Below are 26,373 nucleotides of genomic sequence, written 5' to 3'. Positions count from 1 at the left end.
TTAAGAAGCTCAGGAAAGATATTCAAGGGATGCTGCATGAAAAGTCAGATAACAACAAAGGTTTGTGCTCCCCTTCTCTACCAGTTTGCTGCCATGCATTCCAACACATCCATGGAGCCTGAAAAGCTGACTTGCATAACAATATCCTAACGTGAATTACCTTTTCAGTAGGGTTACCGTCTTGGGAGGTGATGTTTCTCCTCGTTTCCCAAACTACCCCTGGACCTTCTCATCCTACTAGCCCATTGGAGACTGTTCCACAGAGCTGCCTGGACCCCCCCACAGCATCCACCCTGTGGAAGAAACACAGATTGAGAAACTGTGATGCAGTAGTTAAATTTTCTCTAGACATAAATTGATGCTATTGAGAGAGAATAACTCAGGTAGACTAAACCATGATGTAGAGCTGTCACACACAATCTGAGAAGGGAGGGGAGTTGTAGGAATACAGTGCCCCCTCAATATATGTAGGTGTGGCAGAACTGCTGAAGGCACAGTTATTTCAAGACTTTTAAGGAACAATACAAACAGAGATTTCAAAGGCAGCAATTAGTCAATAATGTGATCACCTAATCTTAGAGATGACAACCTTGCCTTGCCTGTTGGAAATGCCTGTATCTTTGCATACTTAGCAGTAATAGGAAGGGGGTGGTTGCTTCTGTATTTCTGTAATAAGTAGCTTCATCATACACCACACAGGGCAAAGTGGTTGAATTCAGGTCTTTTCCTGTCATTAGTGACAGTGAAACTTGTCTGTGTACACCTCTTGAGGGCAAGGCATTCCTTCCAGCATTGGAAACTTTCTTCTTCTAGAGTCTTATATGCACACCATAGCAAAAATTAAAATTGAAAAAAACTTTAAAAATCAAGTAATTTGATAAACAGTTTTCAATTTATAGCCTCTATATACTGCATCAAATTTCTGTATCAGTAGTAAGTAAAGATTATAAACAATAATCATGCATAAAATTTCACAGCTTCAAAACACAGATCAGTATGAGATATAAAACAGGCTTTTTTTTTATACTCTTTTAAAAAAATTGTTAATTTGCAAAAGAAAAATAAATTCTACTATCTCTTGTTTATGACAAAAGACAATTGAGAAAATCATGACTTCAGATAACCTATAAGTAACTGATTCTGTTTTTCAAAGACCTGCCTGCTTTCTATTCCTTTGGCCTTGGCTGCCTAGCAACCTCCACAGAGCTTTCTTAGTCTATACTAATTCTGGAGAGTTTTCATTTATATATTTATTTATGAGAATGTCTATAAGGAGGATGCAGAAACAAAGAGCTGTTTGTTCCTTCCTTCTAACAGTGGATTCCAAACATGTCATCTCAGTGTCTCAGTGAAGGACACAGTCCTCGGTGTTGCAGAGGTACCTGCCTCCTTGATTTTGCTTGGGAAAAAGCTGTTTCTGTTAGACAAAAGCTTAGTCTCTGTAGAAAGCTACTGACGTAACAGGCACTGGTATTTCTTGCCCTCCCTGTTGGTTTGATTCATTGATAAGTTTTTTCACCCTGGATTCCTAGGTGCTTATGTAAGGTTACTGTGCTCATGCAGCCTGCAGCTCTTACTTAACATAAAGACAGTTTGTGCTACTGCTCTGGGTCACCAACAGTTCCAGTATCTACCAAGCTCTAGAGGGAAATGGAGACTAAAGCAGATCTGCTGTGTCTGTGACTCAAAGCAGGACAATCTGGAAGGTTTGGATGGGACTGCTTGTTATAATAAGTAGTTTGAAACAGGATATGGACTGCCTTTCCCTGAGCCAGCCATCAGCTTTGCATGGAAAAGACTATTTCCTCAGGGGTTCTTCTGTTGTTTGGGGTTTTTTTTTTCCTTCATTATAAGTGCAAAATTGGGGATTTCACAGAAAATATCTCTATGCTACATTAAGAATATGTATATTCTCTTGCTAGTTCTATTGAACCAGCACTTTGCAAATACGTTATGCCCTTATCAACACAGCAATCTCCTCCAATCGAAAAGAAGGGGAAAAAAAACAAGAGAGAGAGGAAGGGATGGTCAAATATGTGCCCTGAAAGGCTTAACAGGCTCTCTCAAATGATATGGTAAAGAAATGCCAGGTATTTGTAGTTTGCAGTCACAGGGTGGGGATGTAGGGTTTGTGTCTCACTACTTCCAACCCTGAGCTCCGACAGAAGAGGTTGCATTTACTTCTGGATCACACTGAAGCCTGAAACACAACAAATCAATATGTCTTAAGATATCTCAATATACCTTAATCACTCGATTCTATTTTTTTCCTGATTAAGTTGACCCTTAGCTATGTTTTGTCCTTAAAGGAAATGCAGGGGATCTGTGACAGAACATAAATCTGAAACCAGATCTTCTAACTTCCACTCAATTTCTTACCAACAGGGCTACATACATAAAGATTAGGTTGTCGTAAATTGTAGGATTATGGAAGCATTTTTAAATCTTGGTGTTTACATATACTTATGAATCAGTAAAAACTTACTCCCAATTCAACAGGAGGGAAAGAATATATTTTTAAAATCTCCTCAATATTGTAACAGGCAATAAAAATATTGGTATATTGGCTGGGTGGTATATCGGTGTCCAATTAAATAAAATAAAAGTAACAACACGAATGATAGGAATTATTCAAAAATTACCTGCTGGTTAAAAGAATGACATTTTGTAGAGCAACTTACAAACAGTGAAAATACTCATAGAAACTAAAATAAGGAAAAATATTCAATAAACAGGAGGAAGAAAGTTACTAGAAGTAAACAGAGGTCTAGAATTTCTATTTTCTATTCATGGACTAACAATAAACAATTTTTCAAGTTCGTTTCCCTCTGTCATTCCACACAGTAATGTAAATTTGTAGTTAGCAGCAAATATCTCAATCTGTACTCCTCTGAGTTATTGTAATACAAATAAATTCCAAATATAATCCAAAACTAAGTAGTTGCTTATCGAAAATGAGTTTCCATACGTATGTTCATTTTTCACAGAGCATGATTATTATAGCAAAACTTGAGCATGTGGTGTTTCCTCCCCTTACAAAGTATGATCACAATTACATATGTTTTTAAATGTTAAGTCAAACTCTCTGAAAATAAACCTACTGAAGGGTACCAGAACCACAGACTCACGTCTGTTTTCTCACTTATTTTGTGAGAAGTCTGCTTTTAATAAGTTCAAGGGCATGTAAATAGACAATAGAGAAAAACTTCTTCATGCATTTTTATTTAAGAAAATGTATAATAGGGTTTTCTACAGAATGAATAAAACTGAACCATGCTAAAGCAGCTAGAAAAGGAAATTCAACCAGAGAAAATGAACTTTCTCAGGGCATATGGAAAAATAAGTTCCATGCAGCCCCATTCAAAATTTCAGAGACTATAATTAGGTACTAAATCTACTACATTTACACTGGAAAACCTCACCTGCCATGCACTTATGCTCCCAAAAGAAGAGAACACTAAAAAGAGATACAATCCTCCTGCCCTCCCTTCCTTCCTCAACAAAGAGATGCAAAATGCCTTCAGTTTCTGGATATGGACTACAGAAAAATGAAATTCTAGGGAGGGTATGGAAAAAGATAATTACAGAGCAAATGAAGCTTTAATAGGAAAAAGAGAACAAGAAAATTATGATCAACATGAAAGTATAATCTTTGCTTGAATAACTAACTCACCAACGAGAATTGCAAGAAACCTTTTCAAAACAATCACTATTATTATTCCAACATCTCCTCATTTCAAGTGCACTGATTTTACTTCAGACTTAGGCCAATAACTGATCAAAATTTGGTCTAAAATATTTAAATATTTTCTGACAATTCATTATGGCAATAAGTAAGAAAAACTCATTGAAGTTATAACTGGGCTTTAGTGATTGTTCCCAAACAGCTATATTTTTATAGATTGCAAATGGATGAAAAAATCTGCAGTAAAAAGAATATTTATTAAAGAAAGACTAAACATAGTAACATATGCTACCATGATGACAGTAAAGAACACAAATAAGCAGAAGAGAAAAAACAGTTACCCAGTTCCTGCTATTTTTAATAAATATCACTAACAGGGTAACATTCAACTGCCAAAAGAAAGGAGGTTCTTATACTCTGTTACTACGTCTGGCCCTGATTTGCCATTCCAGAAGAGCACTGGTTTCTTGTAGATTCAAGGCCTTATCTGCCTGCTCGTGAAGTCTTGGGTAGGCTAGGATGTGTGAAATAGCATTCAATTCTGTTATTTATGAATCTGAATCACTTGCAAGCTGTTAGTAGAAATGTGTGTGAGCTCTGGTTACTTATATGTTAAATAACAAGAATAAAACCAATAAAACAGGAAATCATAGCAAGCTATGCCCACATAAGACTTTAACCTCAGGATACAAAGAAAAAATACTAGAAAGCTCCTAAAAGAAAGGTGTGTGTATACAAATTCTATACTAGCAGTAAATATGAAGAATTTAGAGCTAAATCTCACCTCTGAGTGCTGACTCACTGTGCAGTAACACAAGCTACTGCTGTTTCCTTAATGGTTCAGAAAGGTGTTCTAACTAGCTCTCATTCCCTTCAGTTTTTGACATATTCTGCCATTTCAGAGCCCTATTTTATTTAACATGCTTAAAAGAGCAGAACTATTTTAGACTTTAGAATTTGCTAAACCTCCAAAACTCTGATTATTTATGGCCAAGGTCATAATTATGTTTTTTCCTGATATTTTATCTTAGTTAAACCCTGAGTAAGAATTATTCTCTTGCATAAAACCTGTACTTTCTATATATACTGCACTTTTTCTTCTTTCTATATATACTTCTCCTTTTTCTTCTTTCAAGAATTCCAGATGGAAGCAAACCAAGGAATAGTTGTATGTCTGGTATGCTAATTATTTTAATATTTCTGCATTTGAGTTAAACAGATGAGGATTAGGTAATTCTGCATGGCTATCTCTCCAAAACCAATTCAAATAAGGTGCACCTTCTAAATTCTAAAATAATTTTCTCTCTGATCTGCTGCAGCAAAGATATTCACTCATACACTATTGATTGGAAATGTTTTTGTACGTCTAATCGATAAACGAGTTAATATGTGTTAAACCAATCTTCTCGACTATTTGTCTTGCTCAGCCTAACTAATACAAAGCTGTGAGTGATTCATTTCAGAGCAGCAGTACAGTGTGAAAACTGGTGTCTTTTTAATATGAGTGTCTGTGTGTGCTTACAAACACAAAATGCCATTAAAAATATTTTCCCCTGACAATATTTCCCCCATTTTAAGATCAGTTCTATTGACTCTTAATAATGGTCTCCAGATACTCATCTGACAAATGGCTGTTTAATTTATTTTTTACTGTGAAAGATTTGACCTGGTTTGTTCATCTATAAATACACATTTTTGTACTGTAGACACAAATATGCATTTGTTTTAGCTTTCATCCCTGCTGTGTTTGTATAACACAGTAGGATATTCACAAACAGAAAGAAAAGAGATCGAAGAACATTTGATAGTGTTTTCTAGCACTTTAAATACAGAAAAAAATAAATTAGTGCCTACTCCATCAAGTGCTAAATTCAGTATGGCTGAAATGAAACAGAGACTGGGCCACAGAGAAAAACAAAATCTTCATGCTAGGTAGAAAAACAACCCATGTTGTCAACAAAGCAACAGGATAAGTGCTACTGAATTCTACTGAACTGATAATTTTAACCTTATATTCACCTTCCCTAATAGCATATCTGATGTAGCTCCAGCTAAGCAATAATTATAAGGAATTTTGCTATACCAGAAGGTAATATCATCAAAGGATTCTGTGAGGATCTTTATCTCTGCAAAAAAAGGAAGGTGATCATCTTAACAGATCTAGAGCCACAGAAAAATTCAGAAAACAATTATGAGTTCCAGAGTCCTATTTTAATCACAGTAAGACACAAGTCACTATTTTGGAAGAGCAGCTAAACCCTTTTTTTTCTTTTCAAAATGAAAACTGAAATTCTCTATTGTTAGTAGTATTGTTATTGTTATTATTTATGTGAATTATTCCTATTTTCTATTCCTCTGCTGATGTATATGTTGCTTATATCAAAATTTTGCAAATCTTTTACCAACTTAATACCGTTTTGTAGAGTTTTCAATCATTAATTAGAAGTGAATTTATGTAAATCAGTCTCAGAAACAAAGCATGGAACACAAACGGCTGGCACAAAATAACCCTTAAGATCTGTTGTGATCCAAGCAATATTTTAATTCTGTTACATGAAAGGAATTACAGGATGCTCCTATTCACTAGTTTGTGTGGATACTTCCTAATTACAATTCATTTCCCACATCAGAGAGTTTCCAAATAAAGAAAATTTCAATTATATTAATAATGCAAAAGACATATCCCCTTATTTAATCTATTTTCTGCCCTTTGTACCCTCAAGGTGTTGTGAAAGAAAGTGACATCATTTGCTGGTGTTGCACATGGGAAAAAAACTTATTCCCTGAGTTATGAAAAAGAAAGATGTTGAAAGGTGCCTGCTTTGTAGCTGAAGAACTTCTTTCAGAAGATTTGAAGAATACGATTTATCTTATACTAATGAAGAAGGTGATTTATTTACAGTATATGTGCAGAGTCACATATTGTTACTCTTGAGGTGAGCATAAGGTGGAGACTGACAAACAGGGACTGAAGCACAGCTAATATTATTCCCTGCAACATACTGAGTAGAAATAGCTGAGTCTTCCATTGCTGGAAGGTGGCATGCATTGTTACCTGCAAAAGAACAGGGAAAAATCCCCAAATCGTTATTGAAAACTGAAAAAACCCCACCAAACAATTGATGTAGAGCCATTAAAGATCAAAATATTTTTAGTGCTATTGCAACAGTGTAGTCTAGTAGTACAAAGCAAAGCAGTTAAAAATGTCAGTTGCTTTCTTATCTGCAAATTGTTCATAAATTAGCAATGTATTTCTCTGCTAATAATATTTTCAAAAAAATTCCAAAAATAAATACAGCTAAAAGCAATTAAAACCTATAAATTACAGATTGATTATGTGTCATTGGTCATCTAGCACAATGTTGATGGTTCAGATGGGATGATCCAACCTTAACAGCTAGAAACAAGCAAGAAAATATTTGAACACTTCAGGAAAAAAAACTGAGGCTTTAAAGATGAAAAGGACATAAAAATATTTTTTTTTCCTTTAAAGAGAAGGTGTTTTGGAAATTACATTCAGTTTAAAAAAAGTTCTCTTCCTTCTGAAGAGTAAAAGGGGAATAGTCACCAGATCTCTACCAAGAACATTTGCTTCCTGTTACACTGATTACCAAGATGTGAAAAATACCATCAGTTCCAGCTCAATACTCCAGTTTTCCAAAACTGTCAAAACCGTATTCATGCAAAAGAAGTATCCACGCAAGCATAATGAAAAAATCTGATAGAAAATGGCACAAACAACCACAGGCAGTGGTGCCCAGCTTATGAACCCTCATTAAGATACATGAACTCAGCTTGTACATTTTTCTCTCCAAAATATGCAGTGCCCATTTTCACATGGCAAATTTGGAATCAAGTAAGATTAGTAACCTGTAGGCCTTATAAAGTCTCAGAGCAGACTTAGACTTTGACTTTGCAAGCAGGTTATCTGGTTAAGCATTTTAAGAATATTTGCAAGCAGAATTTTATCATCTCAAGTATTCATTTCAATGGTCTGGGAATTACAGTTGTACCTGCATTAATATCACCTTTTTATTGCAAATAAGGAATGGTGAAATCACCCTTTCACCTTTTTTATTTTTTTAATTCTACACTTAAATTTAGTCTAATTTTTTTAGATACAGTGCAATGAATGTGTAATAATCCATAATATTTTTTTAAACATAATTAAAAGTGCAGAGTATCCACACATCCTAGGGGAAAAAAGATTGGTTATTTGAAAGAGCAGCAGTGCAAACTTTCTTCTTTTGCATATAATCTAGTAGATAAACTACTTGCAAGGAATGAGGGATACTCAGTTCAATTCCTGCTTCAGTTTGAACTGAAGCTCTTCTAGAAAATGTTTATTTCACAGCACTAAGGTTGGAAAAGACATCTATGGTCACCAAGCCTAACCATCAACGAGCGACACCACAAAGTTCACCATAAAACCATGGCCTCAGCTGCCAAAACCATGTCTTTTGAACACTTCCAGGTATGGTGACTGGGATGGAACCCCTTCCCTGGGCAGTCTGATCCAATGCTTGACAGCTCCTTCTCTGAGGAATTTTTTCCTAATATCCAGTCTAAACCTCCCCTGACACAGCTTGAGGCCATTTCTTCTCTTCCTGCCACTTGTTACCTGAGAGAACAGAAACTCCCACCTCACTACAACCTCTTTTCAGGTTGTTGCAAACATAATAAGGTAGACTTCATGCCCCTGAAGAAGAATCAGGCTTGCTAGCCATGTAAACTTTCTGGGGACAAAAGGAAAAGAGGGAGCACACAAAGTGGCAATCTGGACATGGGAAGATAGTACTGGGATTATGACCATAGTAACAAGTTCATATAAAATGTACCTTCAAGATCAGTAGTCCAAAGCTGGTCTGGAAATCAGTTGTGGCCTTTGTAGCCTACCTTAGACACTGCTCACCAGAGTATTACAAAGACCCTTATCTATGGATATTAGATACAATATATTGATCAGTATATTGAAATATACCCTGGAAAACAAGTTTGTTCTCCTTCACAGTGCACTCATGAAAACCTTTTGAACAGAGCTGAAGAGATTTCAGCTCAATTAAATCTACAGAAACAAAACCCCTGCATGTATTCTTGCCTAGTCATATTTCAAGAAGAATGAAGAGAACACCTGACTGAGACCTACCAAATATTTAGCCTCCCCCAAAAAAACTGTTACAAGTTTTATCTAAATTATTTTAGGCTACAAACTTTATCACTTTTTGAATTTCTGTCTTGAACATTCATAACATTTTGTATGAAAGGTCATTTTTATCCAAGATAAGGGAAAGTAAAAAAGGAAGGAAAAAAAATAATCACACCTTATGTGACTGCACTTGTCCAGGGCTGGACTATGCAGGAACTTGTGAGGCAATTTCTCCACAGGAAAGGGAATTGTGCTGCACCATTGCTTAACTTGTCAAGCAGCAGCACACATTGACCAGGGGACCAAGTTTCAGACACAAAATATAAAATAAAACCTAGACCATGTTTTATGCTTGTATTCAGTAACTTAAGGAAATGTACAACAATTATACTGAACTCCTGAGTGGGGTGGAAAGAAAAAAAGTAAAATAACACATCCTTAAACAAATAGTTATGGAACTTTTCAAACATGTCAAACCACAGATTCAAATGGCAATCTATATTGTAAAAATTTCAACAGGGATCAATGTAATAAGAAGGAATCTCAATCTTGCTACAAAACTGAGTAAAAAAAACCCCAAAACACAAACAAACAAACAACTAAAAAACCTAACAAATAAAACTCCCATAAATTTGAAATTTTATAGCAAATTCCTGTGATTTCCCCCCTTTCTTCAAATACTCTTTAGAAATAAAATTTAGTCTTTGGCTGGGATCCAGTATAATCAGTCTAACTTTCAACTTGAGAAGCAGATATTCTACCCAAGCAACTAAAAATCCCTAAGAAAACTCACAAACCCAGCAAATTATGCTGCTATCAGACTTCAGAAATTGGAGTTCAGAAACCATCATATTTTTGACATATCTTTGTCTAAGATGGTGGGTTTAGTGGTTTAGAGAAATATTAAATTCTCTCATGAAGAATTTCAGACCTCTTTACAGATCATTCTCCACTTTTTCACTGATTTCCCCTAGCCTGTGGGCCAAAATCTCATCACTGATGAGTTCAGCACCCAAGCTCCTGACACAGCCACATGGAGACAGTGATTCCAGCATATCCAGTTCTTCATTTACTCTTTCGTCAGGGCTAACATGTTATTATCTCTAAAGTCTGTGTTTTCTTCAATTTGAATCACACAATACAGTCATGAGGTGAAAACTCATATTTTGTTGATCTGCTAATTAAGAAAGTAGATGGAATACTTGAAGCATGTATTACTAAACTTTTTTTGTTGTAGTTGGTCCTGTCAAGATGTTTAACACAATTTGTGAAAGCTTGGAAATGCTAGCTGTTGCATTTTTACTCATATTTATTCATTAGAAAAATCAAAATTAAACAAAGAAAATTGGCATATAGTTCTGAAAGTCAGTTCTAGAATGAGATGGAAACTTGCAACCCCCTTAATTTCTATGCTTAAAGAAAAATCAGTGCAGAGAAAGAATACCTAATTTACAAACACTCATTCAATTCTTTGCTTATCAGCTAAGGTAGTCAGGAGAAATGTCATTATACAAAACTGACGGTTGCTTCAGCAGCAGAGGGAATGAGAACAGAGCACTTTATAAACACCTCCAAGGAATTGATAAGGGATGACTGCAGTTATCGGCACCAGAGGCATAGACAAGGAGCTTCTCACCCATTGCTAATGCCACAAGCTACCCAATCACTCCATCCATAATGACACCCACAGGCAAAAATCTGGGACCATACACTGCATGTTTTCAAAACATCCAGCATGGAACATTTCTTCCTCCTAAATATATATTGTAAAGGAGTTTCTAAGGAACTATCAAATGAATTTATATGCTCATAATTCAGTGGATTCCTGACTGCTTGCTTCTTTCAATGGCTTAGAGTTGCTAGTACTTAGAAAATTTATTTTACTTCAGGTGAAAGAGTTTTCTGGTCTGTGTAAAAGAAGGATGCAAATTCTACATTATATCTTATTAAGTTCCAGATGGTCACAGACAGCAGCACAGTGACAAGCATAACCTTCCTGAGTAATCACAAATATGCTAATAAAGTACAGCATATACAGCATACCTGGACTGTTACCTTGACTGACTTTCTATCTGTGAATTACTTCTCAGAAGTTAAATAATTGTTGAGCTAGCCCATGGGTTTATTGCTTTTCTGAATCACACATACAGCTAGCTAATGGTTCTGATTGCCATCCTAAGAAATATGCATAGCAAAGGAAGATTTTGCTGTACTGCAGCCATGGCAGAGCTATTTAAGCAAATGAAAATGTCTCCTTAAGAGCAGGTTTCTTTCTGTGCTTGTTCACATCACAGAGAAACAGAGCTAATGCTACGCTCCTATGAGTGCTTTATGCATTCTGACAAACCAAACGAGGTTTGTCAGGAGAGGCTCTAGGCAGCATGGAACTGCTGCAATTTTACATCTCATTGATTACCACAATGGGAATTGAAAATGGTTCTCTGTTTTCGACATGATATTAAAAATACTGTTGCAGAGCTCAGAAAAATATGCAGGTCCTTCAGTGAGGGGAAAACTTTGTACAGCATTGTTTCCTCTTGAATTTGAGTCAGGCCCATCTGACCTTTACAAAGGCTAATAATAAAGCACTAAGGTGACATGCAGTAAAGCATGTCATTCTGTGAGTCGTTCTGCAAGAGGATACATGAAACAAAAAGGCAGTTCAATACCCTGAGGCTTTGGGGATCTGCTTGTGTTGTGGTGTGTGCATCCTGTATACTGCTGGCATTACACAGAGTATGTGGGAACCCACATGTCACAACAAACAATACTTAAAGAACAAGGCCTAAAAACGACTGTAAGAAAATTAAGATTTATTATTACTGTCACACTGTGTTTGTCATTGGCTGGTTTGATGTTTTGGAGAGGTTTTCTATGAATTTTTCAGAAGAATTATTATTGCTTTTATACAAAAAAATCTGAAATCTCTTCAGTTCCCATGTCTTCAGTGATTTATTTTTGCTGGATCCAGCAGGCCCCATCCACAGAATGTTACCATTTTATGAGGGACACACTCACATTTTAAGCACAGCAAAACAACCCCAAAAGCACAGAGAATAATCTACAGTGACAGCAGTAGAAGTTTGTTCTACTCAGAGATTGCAAATGACATATGTAGTACCATGTGCTAAGCAAGCTGTGATACTCACTAACCCTTTGAGGTGCCTAGCAACCCTCAGCAGCATTTAGGAGGAAGAGAAGATTCTCAGCACTCAACAGAATTAAATTCCTAATAAAACTGTTTACTCAGAATCCTAGCAGCTCTCAATGGTCTCTAAAATCAGGCAGTGGAATCATATTTACCATAAGACCAAGACATTAGTTACTGCAATTGCAGCATCAAAACCAATTTCATTTAAAAAGGAAATCTCTGTATTTAAATATAATTTCAGGCTTATAGAACTTCCAGTGGACTGGTCAACCAACTGGGAATCAGAAAATAAGAGTTCTGAATTTCATATCTTTCTGATATTTATACTATATAATATCTATATACAAATATCTATACTAATGCTTTACATTTGCATACAATTCAGATACATTTTCAGCACACGCGCTATATAATCAACAATTAGTATAACAGGCAACCTAGTCAATGGAGCTTGAAATGATACAAAAATTGAAACCCAAGTTTCAGTAAATTAATGACATCTGTGGTATTCCCACCTGTATATCCAATCACAGGAAGTTAGATGCAGAAATTAAACAAGCATTTCCAGTGACTCACATTAGGACACACTGGGATCCATGTATCAGCTAAAACTAAGTCTGTATGATAAAGAAACATACCATTCAATTAAAAAAAAAAAAAAAACAAAACAAAAAAAAAAAAAACTCAAATGTCACTCCAATACTACCAAACAGTCAATAAGAACTAAGCTATGTGTGAGGACAACTAATAGTTTGATAAATAGCAGAACAGGAATAGAAAATCCCTCTCACAGACCAAAGGTAGCTTTTGAGAATTCAAAAATATCTTGTCCTTGCTGAACAGTAATGTGATAATAATAAAGGCAACAGTCTGCATAGCAATCCAGTAAGTGATCTCAGTAATCATCTTAAGACCATTAAAGACTAAGAACAAATTTGTGTAAAAAATATTGTCTTGGACTTCTTGATCCTGTGATATAGAGCAAGATAAGGACAAAGGGAAATAAAGCCAGAGAAGTTATATGGTGATGGGACAAGCCTCCTGATCACACTTGAAAAAACTAATTTTTCCAGAACAGAAGTCATCTGCTAGCAAGCATTTAATTTTTCTATAATAAGAAACTCTTTCACACAAAACTTTGTGATGTGTACAATTGCATCTGTGACAGCTGTTCTCATCTACTGGTAATTGGTCTGCTGGAAAGGCATTATTATGAACTTTAATACTAATGGAATCATTATCACCCTTGGGTTTTTTTAATATATGCATATATACTTATCACCTACTACTTCATTTGGTGATGGTGCTTCATAGAACACCCATTGCCAATTTTTCAGTATAAAAGAATACACTTTTCTGGGGGTTTTTTTGTACATGTCATATACCTACATAAACTAAACCTTATAATACCAACAGCAACTTATTCTGAAACACAGAATATTTAAAATAATAAATAAAAAAGTAGTAATTTATAAATTTCAATTAATTATATTAGTTTCTAACACCAATGATTTTAGATTGGCAATTCTTCAGTACAACTGGCTTCAGCTGTTTCAGAAGGTCATCAGCTGCTACAAAAGGCCTGACCTGATGACAGCAGTCACTGAGAGTTCCATAAACAGTGAAACAGTAATTTCATTAGTATAGTTCTTACACAGAGCAGTGTATTGGAATACTGTAGAACCACAGAATGGCTGAGGTTGAAAGGGACCTCTGTAAATCATCTGATACAAAACCCATTCTCATGCCCCTAGATGCATTTGCCTCTGGCCCTGCACTAGTGCAAGGGGTTGGTTCCTCCTCAGGTACAAAACTTTGCATCTCTCTGTGTTGAATTTCATGAGGTTCCTGTCAGCCCATTTCTCCAGCCCTTCAAGATCCCTCTGGATAGCAGCACAACACTCTGAATATGCATACATAACACATTCTTGGGTCACTTGTTTAATACACTGCTAATTTTGTGACTTCACCTATTTTTTTTCTTTATTTCTTCCTGTGAAATGCAAAAACATTAATGCTTTCCCTTTCTTTTGCCATTCACTGAATCAATAATGTATGCATAATGTCTCTTTTCAGCAGAGACTGAATTTTTTTCTTAATTTCTGGGAAGTATCTATCTCACTACAAATGCTGCTATGAGGAAAAAAAACAAACAAAACACTGCAGCTTGGGTCTATTAACCTCACAAGTAATAGTCTTCATCTGAATGCACTAAATCATGTAAAAATGTGATACAATAAATGAAACATCTCTAATCTTATCTTGGTGCTCTACTGAAAGTCTAGGGGGTCTAAAGGGCAAAGGGATTTTTTTTGTTGTTGTTTTAGCTCTTTGGGTTTGTTTTTGAGCAATAAAAGAAATAAACTAAGGCACTAAAGTTCTGATTTTGAGTATACAGTGATGGAAACCATACAGCCTGAACTTCAGGGTTACTAAAGTCCCAGTGAATTCAAAGTTAGGCATCATCACTGTTATTTAAATTCAGACTTTGCAAGTATTTAAACTTGGTTACTTGTATACCAACACATCCAACACAGAATATTAAATAATGTATGGTAATCCACTCCCCTGAAAAAGGACTATGTAATTTTAATCATTTTCTGAGAAGTGGAATGATTGTAATCAGTGAAAAATCAATAAAATATCTCATCTCATAAATTGATTTCTACAGATTTTTTAAGTTTCATTACACTATTATTCAAATTATTTTGTATTTAAATGAATAAAAATTAAAGTGGGTATGAATTTTTGAATTACTTTAAAACTTTAAACTACATATGCATTGTTAATACAGATATACTGAATCTCATCTATGCTGGATTAGTGGCAGCCTAAATTTAAAGAAAATCTTCAGAAGAGTGATTCAAAGCTGATAGAAAAAACTACAAATTTTCTCTCAAATTTGCCTTCAGGGCAGAGGGAAATCAAAAACTTGTCCTTTGCCCCAGCTCTTTTCCACTGACAAGGAATGATGGCCTCTGAGGAGGAGATACTGCCAATCACCACAGCCTTGATCATGTATATGGCTGATATCGGAAGGAATTTTGGATCCAAAGCATTATTGGATGGCAAAGAAATTTTACCAGTATATCTCACATTATCTTAGTCCATTGCTCCTTCCTATACTTTACACGAGTCTGATGCAATCATGGGTGCCAAGTGACCCTAAGTCTAAGCAATCTTGCAGCCAAAATTATAATGACAAGCAGGATATTCGGAGATGAAAGTGTAACCAGAAAAGCTCATTTTAGAAGGACAGACCAGTCCAACACGACAATTAAAAAAAAAAAAACAAACAAAAAACAAAAACAAAAAAACCCACAAACAAGCACAAGCAAATAAAAAAACCCACATGATTTTCTGAATATCTGAAGGTTACAGATCTTGAGAAAGAAAATTTAGCATGATACAGCAAGAATGAAATGCCAATAAAACAACAATAGTATGAAATGAAGGTAATAAGCTGAATATCAGCAAAACACTTCATGAGACTAAAATCTATCCAATAGAGACATAATTCTGTAAGGCAGGAACATTTGGAAATAGAGTAGACAAAGCATGAGACAGCATGAAACAATTGTGCACTGATGACACAGAAGGCTAAATCATCTATATTTGCCTTTTTGTCTTTGAGATTACTTCTTCTAGTCAATCATTCTGGAGCACCACTACATTTTAACACCTCTTTCTTTCATTTTCTTTCTCCCTTCCTCTTCCCTTTGAAAGCACTATCAAAATAGATGTGACCTCATTTCCCTTCTTTTTCCTCTGGCTTTAAAGGAACAATCTGTATAATCACTATGTTTACCCAAATGTTTTCACATTTGGTTTTTTATATCTGAAAACCTATTTTAAGGAACATCTGGACACAGTGTTCAACAGTCCTCTCTCTTAAAATGTAGTTTTCTGTAGTCACATGTTTTTTTATAAGGTCACCTATCACAAAAGTCAATGACCTTATAAAAAAGTAGATGAATGAGTGAGGAAAGATTTGGGCTGGAGAAAATGTTAAGTATCATGACTGTTTACCACAAGCATCTGCATCCATATACAAAGTTCATTCACAAAGAATAGACTAAGGCTCTTCCAAAGAGAGCAAAAAGCCTAGAAGCCTGCAAGCATTTTAGAGAAAAGATTTAATGTTAATACAAGTCTAGAAAGTAGTATTCAAAAGCTCTTGATGGCAAAAGAAAATAAATGCTTCTCTCTCCTTGTTAAAAAAAAAAAACCTCAAACCAGTTTTGGCTTTGCTGGGAAACAATTTCAAATACAAGAGTATCTGTACATGCTTGTTGAAATGCTCTATATCTTCTAAAGGGGATGTGTCATGAATTTCTATTAAGTTTTTAGTAATATTCAATTTTTTCCAAAAATTTTTTCCAGACATTTTTAAATGTCAAAGAGAAAAGGAAGAAAAATACAAAGATAATTACTAGTATCCTAATAGTATATTTTCTGCCAATAGCTGCTAATATTTGAATTATTTTAAAGAAGTTATGCCTCTTATGAAATGCTTATTACTTTTTCAATACCAAATTTATCTATTTTCAGTCTCTTGTTACAAAAGTGTCTGAAATAAAAGATTTTTGTATCTCAATCCTCTCAATATTGTCACTATTACACTATTAAGAAATGGAAATTTCATGTCATTCAATAAAATGCCAAAGTTTTTGGCCTCAATAAAAGAAATTAAAAAATAAAAAACAAAAACATTTTATTTAGTTTGATTAACTTGACTTGTAGTCTGCAGTTGGGGGATTATGAAAAATCTACTGCACTTTGTTGGGGTACATGCAATAGAAGAATCTTCATATGGAGAGTTGTTTAACAGACTTGATGGTATTTGGTGTGCAAGAGCAGGTTCTTTTAAAGTAAATCTTTCCCCATTTGTTTCTTCATGTAGGACATAATTTGAATTTTTTTTTTAATTCTCAGCAGCTCTTATTATCCTTCTCACTTCAGCTCCAGGAAAAAAACCCATCTTTGGTTGATAGTCTGAAAATATGATTTAAACTCATATATTTCACATCCTCTAATAAATTAGTCCTAAACGCTGGTGAAATTGAACAATTGGCAGAATGGACTGAAGACACAAAAGAATGGAATAACAGGGGTTCTGCATATCTGGGACTGTGTGGGTAAGAAAATAGAAAAATTCACTAAATAAAACATATAAAAAGTAAACAACTAAGTTTCAAATAAATAACTAGATATGAATAAAGTAAGACTAAAATAACTAATAAGTAATAACAAAGTAAAACATAAATAAATTGTGCTACTACAGTCTCATGCCCCACTGATACCTTGTATATCATAAGAACCTGCAGAATGCAGGAACTCTGGACAGAAGAATGTACAAAAAGTACTTGAAATAAAATTCAGCTTTGCATCCCTGAAAAACTATATGTACTGAGCTAAGTTTGGAAAAAAAATCCCAAAGAATACTATGGAAGTATTGCTGGTTCCCACTAAACACTAATCTGGTTTGAATTCCAAGGAGATCTTAGAGTTTTTATTCTCTTATTTATAATACCATGAAAGAAAACTTTGAAATTAAAAATCACATCATAGAAACTCCCCCACACCCAAAAAATCCCGCAAAAAGCCAAACCAAGCCAGCCAACAAAAAAAAAAAAAAACAAAAATACCACTAAAACAAAAAACCAAACAACCAATCACAATATTTGTATTCATTTCTGATGAACGGGAAGAAATATTAAGGCAGTCAAATGAAGTCAAGTAGAACTTGGTAGGTTTCTTGCCTTGGTAACCCTTACCACCTCTTGGGATAGGTATTGTGAGATAAGTGGCCAATTACCGTGGAAGAACAAATGGTTTAGCCTAACTTTACTTAAATGCTCCATCATTTTTAAAGGACAGTTGAGTAAGAAATTATTACCTCCAACCAGGCTCATTTTAGGGCAATTATAAGGAGCATAATACACAGTGATATGTTATGTCTATTATGTATAAAAAAAGGAGCAGTTTTTTCTGAATATTCCATATTTTTTTATAGGAAAAGGGTTTTTTGTTATCTTTACAGAACACTGAGAACAGCTAACAAAGCTGCTTTACAATAAGTCCCAACTTGACAGATTTTGGAATTTTGTTTTGTTTGATCAGGTTATTCTCAACACGTTTTGGAAACCAGGAGCCAGTCCTCTGAGCAAAGTATGAGTGGCAAAACTGAGTTATGATTGAAAACTAGCCTTGCTCTAATGGAGATATGGAGCCAAATAATTACAGCAGTATTTGGATCTCTTAGCTGCCACATCCTGGGCCTAGGCACTCAGTTCTGGCTGAAAATGGAAAGGTATCCACAATATTTACCTTTGATGCTATGCTTATAGAATGATCAGTCATGACAAAATAATGTATATTTATCATACACCTGTAAACCAGAGAAACTATGTGAGTCTACCAAGGAAAGCAGAGAAAATAATGTGTTATAAAAGACAGTTATTCTTTCTATTTAATGAAAAAGGGAAGTCAGGCCCAATTTCTTGAATCTAGAAAAAAGCAATCTAAGCCCAGAACCATATTTGCAAATGCCATTACATAGCTGATTTCCTGAAAAAAAGGGGATTTTGAAAAAACTTAAGGCCTGAGTCAACAGAAATATCTGAAAGTTCAAGGAGTGCGAATGTCTGCAGCCATCAGAGCTCAGTGCAAGCACACTGACTGTTAAGGGAAACTCCAACTGGGAGGTCCCACTGCATGTCAGGCTGAGCACAAGCATTTCCTCTGAGTACTTTGGGAGGGCAGGTGGTCATGGTGATTTCTAATAGTCCTTTCCATGCAATAATTTCCTGGTTTTATTTAATTATAAAAGTAGCAACACTTGCATAGATATATTCACAAATATTTTCTCATAAATAAACCATAAAATTAATTAAAAACTTAAAATATGCAAGAATTAAGTAGAAGTTTAACAATTTTATGTAGTTTGAAGGATTTAGGCACTCAGGTTTGAAAAAAGGTCCATAAGTCTTAGAAAAAAAGTAGAATAAAAAACTTTTTTGTTATCTAAATGTCCAACTTGCAGAAACAGACATAGGAGAAAAACACCAACCATGGTTTAATATTTTTTACATAATGGAAATACTTTTATAGGTATCATAAATTTGATTCTATATGCATTATAATCCGATATTATGCCAAATAATTAAATTTTTACAATTAATAACCACTATTTTGAAAGAACAGAATGCTTAGTTCTAAGCCCACTTTCATTAGTTTCCCAAGGGTCTAAAAGGTGCTGAACAACTCCAGCCTCTAATGACTTTGTAATCCTATTTTGCACTTGGCTTATTATAGCAACTTGCATTTCTCTTCCATGGCTCAGTCCTGCACGGCAGAGAGATCTAGTCCTGATCCAACAAAGCACCCCGATTCCTGCAGGTTGTACCCAGATCACAGTCTACAAAAACTTCCTTTTCAGAAAAGATGAGAGAAGAAGTAGAAGGGAGAGCCTTAACACTTCTTTGCCGACACAGGGGAAAGCTGTGAAAAAGGCTTATGTAAAGAAGGCAATAAAATGAACAGATTGCAATAAATTGTTTTCTTTATGGATCAAGGCATTGTCTGATTTTTAACTGTAACTAAACCACAATTCCCTTCCTGAGATTCTTCTCAGATATTCCTTTCCCTACTGAAGGAGTTGAAGAACTCAGATAGGTGTGAGTCTTATGGTCATGAACTAATTATACTTTTTAATACACTTCTTTGCTTTTATATTTGTTACCATTATTTCAAGTGTTGGGTGTTTTTGTTCCTCCATTTGTTATTAATTAGTATGTTTCTAACCAAATAATGTTCTATAATATTTACATGTAAAAGCTGCTAAATTTTGCTCTGTCCTACACAAAAGCAAGTATAAAATTATTGTTTTTTAGGAAAAGGACTCAATTTAATGCTAACATCTCTGGGTTACTGTATCTTGATCACTCTGGTATTCCTTAAGTCCATTTTACCTGTATAACAACACAGAACAGTGGTAGAAGCATGGGAAAAATATAGAAAATTACAATTTCTTTTAGGAATTAGCACGGCATTAAATGCCTTTGGATGAAGGAGGGATGAAAGGGGGAAATGGTTCTTTTAATGATTGGGGCACTCTATTTGGACTTAGATAGGATCTAATGCATCAATACCAACAATGAGAATAATTACTCAATGACTTTTGATTTAATTTTCTTGGCCAGCTCTGGGACACTGCAAAAGGAACCCAGCTGTTCCTTGATTGCACATTTGATATTAAATGGTGTTATATTTTCCTCAGTGCAACACAGAGAGTTACTATCACAGCAAGTTGGTCACTATGTATGTTCTCTGGAATACTTCAATCTTAGCAAACAGAAAAAAGATTTTATAAAAGAATCAGGTAAGGAAGAAAGATAAAGCACACCATGGAAATGCTGTACATGCCACTTTGATATACATACTGCAGGACTGGACTTAGGGCACCTGTGTTGTATATACATAGAGATTGGATCTAGCAATAAATGCAATTGCAGAGCTAAGCTAAATTATGTTTATCAATTCTATTTAATGTTTGTATAGCCTGTACCATCGGACTTTGACCATACATCTTCCAGTCTATTCAAGCACACTGACATAATCTAACAACATATGCTTTGAAAAGATAAACATAAAACCAATCTACACTAACTCTTTTTTATTTGAAAGACAGTTCTGATTAAATACATGATTTATTTTATGTTAGAAGTCAACAATTTTTAATGGTATCATAGGAGCTGAAATCCATGAGAACTGCAGCTTTTGAGATTCTTTGACACAAACTATGTATGTAAAGTGCTCAGATATAGGTTTAGTTGACTTACCTAATGAACTGAAGATTCAGGGCTTCAGTTTATACCCTCTGCTACCACAGATAATGGCGGTAGCTAATTCCCATGCCTTCTGGAATAGTGGTGATAAAGAAACTAGAAACACAAAGTCCGTAAAATCTAAATTGAGGATCCTTTGTCCCAAGGCGTTAATGTTGTGTATGCTTGTTGTTCGAAGAGAATTTGCCCCAGACCATCACTTCTTGCTTTTTAGTCATGGTGCATAACAACTGTCTCTCATTTACTCAAATCTCATTCACATTTATTCAAGAAGAATGAAGCTAGGAATACCTATGCACACTGATTGGGTAAGTCTACGGGTAGCTTGAGCCAAAATACAATGATCTTTAAAATTAATTTACATTTTAAAAAACAGGATTTTTTTAAAATTTCAGATCTTTTAAAATATTGCAGATTAGTATTTTAAAAATATTTCTGCTTTTGCACTTACTGCCTGAAGAATGATAAATGCTCAGTTTAATTTATTTTCCATCTGGTAACAGGCATTTACTTCCTTCTAAAGATGAGTGATGTGCTGATCACATTTCAATGCAAGAAAGTATCACCAAATAAGGCCAGAATTTTCCATTTGCTTCTGTTGGATTTAGGCAATACTTGTTCCGAAGAATGTTCTAGTTTTTCACCCATATTTAGAAAACGTATTGTGTACCGTGGTGAGCTAGTCTGATTCTTGCCAGATTTGAACAAAAAGGCAACACAACGTTAGATAATTTTAGTCATAATGATACCATTCAGTGGAATCATAGTTATGCAATGCTATGTTTTCACAGCATTGTGGAGTTGTGTTAGGATACTAATTTCTTGGCATTGTAGCCCAATTATTTTCATTTATGAACTCAGAGGGTGGAGGGAAATTTGCCATGCTAAAATTTGAAGTGGTCCTTTAGCTTTCTACTTTGAGTCCACTGTTGCACATACACTATTCCCATAATAGCAGAACAACTCTGCTATTACAGAACAGGCAAATCAGATGGATTTAAAAAATAGAGGAACATTGTCAGGATTTTTTTGATGAATAGTAAAGGAGAGGAGTCTAATTTGTAGAAAAGTCATGTATGAAGCAGATCTCCTTTGTGGAATGCAAACCAAAGCAAAATGCAAAAAAAAGTACCATCATGTTCTCTTCATCAACAGAAGCTTATGCAGACATCTCTTAACCTAACACCCACCACAAAAATAAAGAAAAATACAGTATGTTTGGGAGACAAAAGTGTCAATTATTTTCTTTAAATTCCTAGACAGTCATGGCTCTGACTCATCCAATTTTCTCAGTTTAATAAAATATGACCCTGTGGGAGTAGCCTGTTGCAAGATTTGCCATAACTATCTTCTGCCTCCAATGTGAGAACTGAATTCTGACCATGTGGACAATTTCTCCTTTATCTGGTTAGTTAACTATTGAGGTACCTCTGTGTAACTTCTATCCTGATCATTCTGGCAATGTGGAATTTATGCAATGCACAAAACTTTGATAAGAGTCTCTGAATTCATGTAAATTTTCCAAGAACTTTTAAAAAAGGATGAAATTAGGAGGGTGGAGGAAGGGGGGGAAAGAATAAAATCCAGAATGATTATGAAATCAATACACAATTAAGCAATTCACCAAAGCTACTCAAAGTAACACAACACCAAAAGACGAAGATTCTACATTAAACTCAATTCATAAAAGATCCTTTATGTGCCAAGTGGAGGCAAGTAAGCAGGTGATATCCATTTCAGTGTTTTAATTGTATTGTTACCTCCACAGTCATAAATTTAAAAAAAAAAAGTGAAAAATAAAGAAGGAACCTTACACTACATTTATTCCCTTTCCCTAAGTCTGACAAAATGTTATTGTACTGAGTTTGTAATTTATAAACAGTGATTTATGTAAAAGCACAGTACACTGGAAACATTACATTCAGACAAATTTCTGATCTTAAAACCCTTTCTCAAATAAACAGTTTTTATTCATCACAGTATTTCTGATTCAGTAGCAGACATGCCTTCCTGTGCAAACTCATGGCAACTGACAATGTGAGAAATCGAGACATCACCAAGCCCTTTGGCTGTGCTGGGAGTTTCCTGGGGGTAGGTTGGTCACAGTAAATTGTCCTTAGCTGTGAATTTCACTTTCCTCCCGAGACTCTAAATCTCTTGACCTCTGAGTCACATTTCAAGTCCATATACTCTCCATCTGCTTGTTTGCACAGAAGGGAGAGGATGAGTGCCTGCAGAACTAGAGAGGAGATTGAAAGGAGATATGTCCTGGGTTTGAGGTAAAAAAGGGACATCTCTATATCAGTGGGGTGCTATAGAAACCAGTCCTCCATCTGTAGGAAGTGGTTCATCTTCTAAATGCATAACAAGGTGGCACATCATTTCAAATGGAAGCACTCAATGTTATGAATTATGACAAAAAGATCTTTATATTCCTAATGTTTCTGAACATTGACAAAAGAGTATATAAAATTTCACAGTCCTCGAAAAAGAAAATTTGTGCTTTTCAACCATTATATTATATGAACTGAAAATAATAAGAATTTTGGTGTAAAATATGTAGAAAGCCTGATAAAGTTTTGCTTGAATGCTCCTTATCTACTTGTTTAGAGCTGGAATATTAAAACAATATTTAAATAAGCATATGTTTGCAATTATGAACTCTTAAAAGTAAGGATTTTTGTAGGCTTATAATCTTGCTTAATTTTAAGGAAGGAAATTTTCGTTTGTTTTTTTTTTTTTGTGCAATTCAATATATGCCCAGAATAAAGTAAGTTAATAGGAAAAATCACTAAGAGTCTAAATGTAAAATAGGGGTATGAAATTGACATTGGCAGATCAGGAAAAACCCTTCTTAGCCATGCAAAGACAAGAAAAAAATTGACCCATGTTTTCAGAATTATTTAATAAAAGGAATATTTAAAAGATGTATATAATTTTTTGTTTTCATCGCTTACTCTGCACTCAGACACTGTTTTGTGTATGGTGACACAGATTGCAATAAAAACTGTGCTTACAAAATGCCTTTTATTCAAGTACCTTTAATGAAACTTAAATCTTATGTTCACAAAATCTGTCCTTAAATCCCACTCCCACTTCTTAAATTACACTAAATTTGTTTTGATATCTGAACTCTTAAAAATAGAGAGTGCTGGCTGCATACATTGTGCATGCACAGGATCTGTCCTGCAATATGAGAATGCAATTTCTGGTAAGTTACAAAGAAGTAAAAAGGAGCACATAGAGTCTGTGTGGTTTGTTCCAAACAATGAGTAAGAAGCCACAGAAAGGTCAGAGTTAAGAAATCTCTAGAGCTGCCCACTACAGTGCACAAGACTGACCATTCTACTATATTTAAATGTATGTCCTAATTGCATTTTTCTTTCAAAACCTACAATTTGAAATTATAGAGGGAAGAAAGATGTCAAACAAGATCTGATATGTTTTCTTGCTTTTGGGAGATGGGTGATAGTTTCATTACTTGTTTTGCAAAAAATTTATTCTTCAACCTTTCTGAAAGCAGTTCCTTTTTTACCCAACTGCCATGTAGTTAATATCATAAATCATCAAAAATCTAGATGACTAATGTGTGGAGATTTATATCCCACTCCTACCAAAACAAACAAAAAAAAATTATCACTTTAATATATCATAAGGCCAAATACACTACAAAACTTTCAGGAACAATCTATCCACTTAAACACACATACATACACTTATAGAAATATATAGCTTTAGCAGTGGAAGAAGCTCAGCTCATGCCAGTGAAATTAAACTGACAGCTCCTCTAGTACATTTCTGCCTCAATATAGAATCTGTTTTAGTTTCACAGAGGCTTCATTTTAGTCCGTAGCTCCATCTGCATGAAAAAGCTGACAAGAACAGTGTTGTATCCTAGAAGTTTTTAACTTTTCATTAAAATAAGCCACAGAAATCCTCAGAATCAGGCAACAGCGCACTTTCTTCCAATCTCCTCACATACCTCTCCCCAGTGCCATGATCATTTGCTGATAGTTCTAGTCTTCCAGAGACCTCTGGCAGCACAGTACTCTTTGGAAACACAGTGTGAGAGAAAGAGCTTTGGAATTCTGCTGCCACTGAGGAGAGAGAAGATCTATTGACAGATAAAGTTCATAAGGGCCCCTAGTCAAAGATTAAGGAACAGCCCTATCACAGTTAGATTTCCTAGTTAAGTAAACCAAGTCTGTGTTGGTCTCTGTAAACATGTGCCTTGTCCCAAGCTAGGTCAATGGTTTGAAAAGTACTCACACCAGCTTCTGACAAGAGAACTTGCAGAAGGGACTGGGAGGGAAGCAAGAGAAAAGGACCATCCCAAACAGGATTTCAGTAGTAGGGAAATTTACTGGTTTCTGTTGTAAGGGAGCAGTAAAGGATATTCAGTCTCCTTCCTTGAAAATCCAGGACTACACTATATGGAACACACATGTGGAATAATGCATAAGGATTAAGATGGGATATGGATTTTCAAAATGCTGATTACTACACTGACTACTTAGAGAGATATTCTCAGTCATTATTAAGAGGCCTTTTGGATAATATAACCTAACATGCACTATCTATGCCAGCAATATTAGTGCAAGTTCAGTGCAGCTTAGTGTTTTATACTCATGTGAGGCATGCTGTTTTCTCCTATAAACAAGTACATGAGATCACCCAATTCATTTTTATAATTCCTGCAAAAGTACTGTTATTTATCCAATGGCAAAGTAGAGGGTGCAAAAAGGAGAACACAGAAAAGAGCAGCGAGGTAAGAAGTATAACTGTCTCTAACCTCACCCAGAGCTTTCTAACATTAGGAATGCCCTTTGCTACCTCAGAGCAGCATTCCAGAACCTTTTGGGCTAACCACTCAGCTGTAACAGTGAAATGGTACACTACTCCAGGAAGGCTCATGAATGGAAGAAACCCAATTTATATGAAAAAATTGACTTGGACTACAGAATTCTAAAGAGAGAAAGTGAACATCTACCTCACCAGTAAGTATGAAAGATGTATATGTATTTTTTATTTCCATCAGCAATTTTTTTCAGAAATATTTAGTGCAATCTGTGTCCAAGGAAGGTGAAGAGTAACTAGAAATATGAAATATAGTCGTTTGAGACTGCATTTAATTTCAACTTATACTACCAAAAGCTACTACCTGCAGAGATGCAGAGGAAAGTTCACTTAATCTTTTCTTCCCCTCTGTCTTCCCAAACCTAAGACAGGAATTAGCAAAAGAAAGAAATAAGCAAAATCAAGCCCACCAATGAAGGTATTTCATGAGGATAGAAATGCACATTTCTAATCTGAAATTCTTAGGAGCCATTGACAGCAAGAAAAGAATGTGTTCAAAGCAATCTTTAGTGTTCTGTAAGCAAAGAACATGTTGGATGTACCATCTTTGACACCTCTATATTTAGCCTATTTCAGACCTGGAAAGAAGACTGTCATCTATTGCAAAATAGGTACCACCTGACCAACTACTGCAGAAATTCATATCCAGATTCATATCAGAAGCATAAAATGGACACAAGCTCAG

The 26,373-nt window shown here is 35.1% G+C and overlaps 1 protein-coding gene across 13 annotated transcripts in view; it reads right to left on the bottom strand.

Annotated features, from left to right (window-relative positions):
• Positions 1–26,373, bottom strand: part of LRRC4C (leucine rich repeat containing 4C) — a 484,651-nt gene that overhangs the window by 52,373 nt on the left and 405,905 nt on the right. For 11 of the 13 annotated variants that reach the window (XM_071427596.1, XM_071427590.1, XM_071427587.1 and 8 more), the window contains one exon: positions 161–293. The exons of the other annotated variants lie outside the window; for them this stretch is intronic. The gene's annotated coding sequence lies outside the window, so the exon portion shown is untranslated. The remainder of the gene's footprint in view (positions 1–160; positions 294–26,373) is intronic. 13 annotated transcript variants of the gene reach the window in all.

Source organism: Agelaius tricolor, unplaced genomic scaffold (genome assembly GCF_023055355.1).
Source record: "Agelaius tricolor isolate 1412-34295 unplaced genomic scaffold, bAgeTri1.0.p SCAF_5, whole genome shotgun sequence".
In the NCBI taxonomy this organism is placed as follows: domain Eukaryota; kingdom Metazoa; phylum Chordata; class Aves; order Passeriformes; family Icteridae; genus Agelaius; species Agelaius tricolor.
Note: the sequence above shows the minus strand (reverse complement) of the source record. Positions and strands in the feature narration are given on the sequence as shown.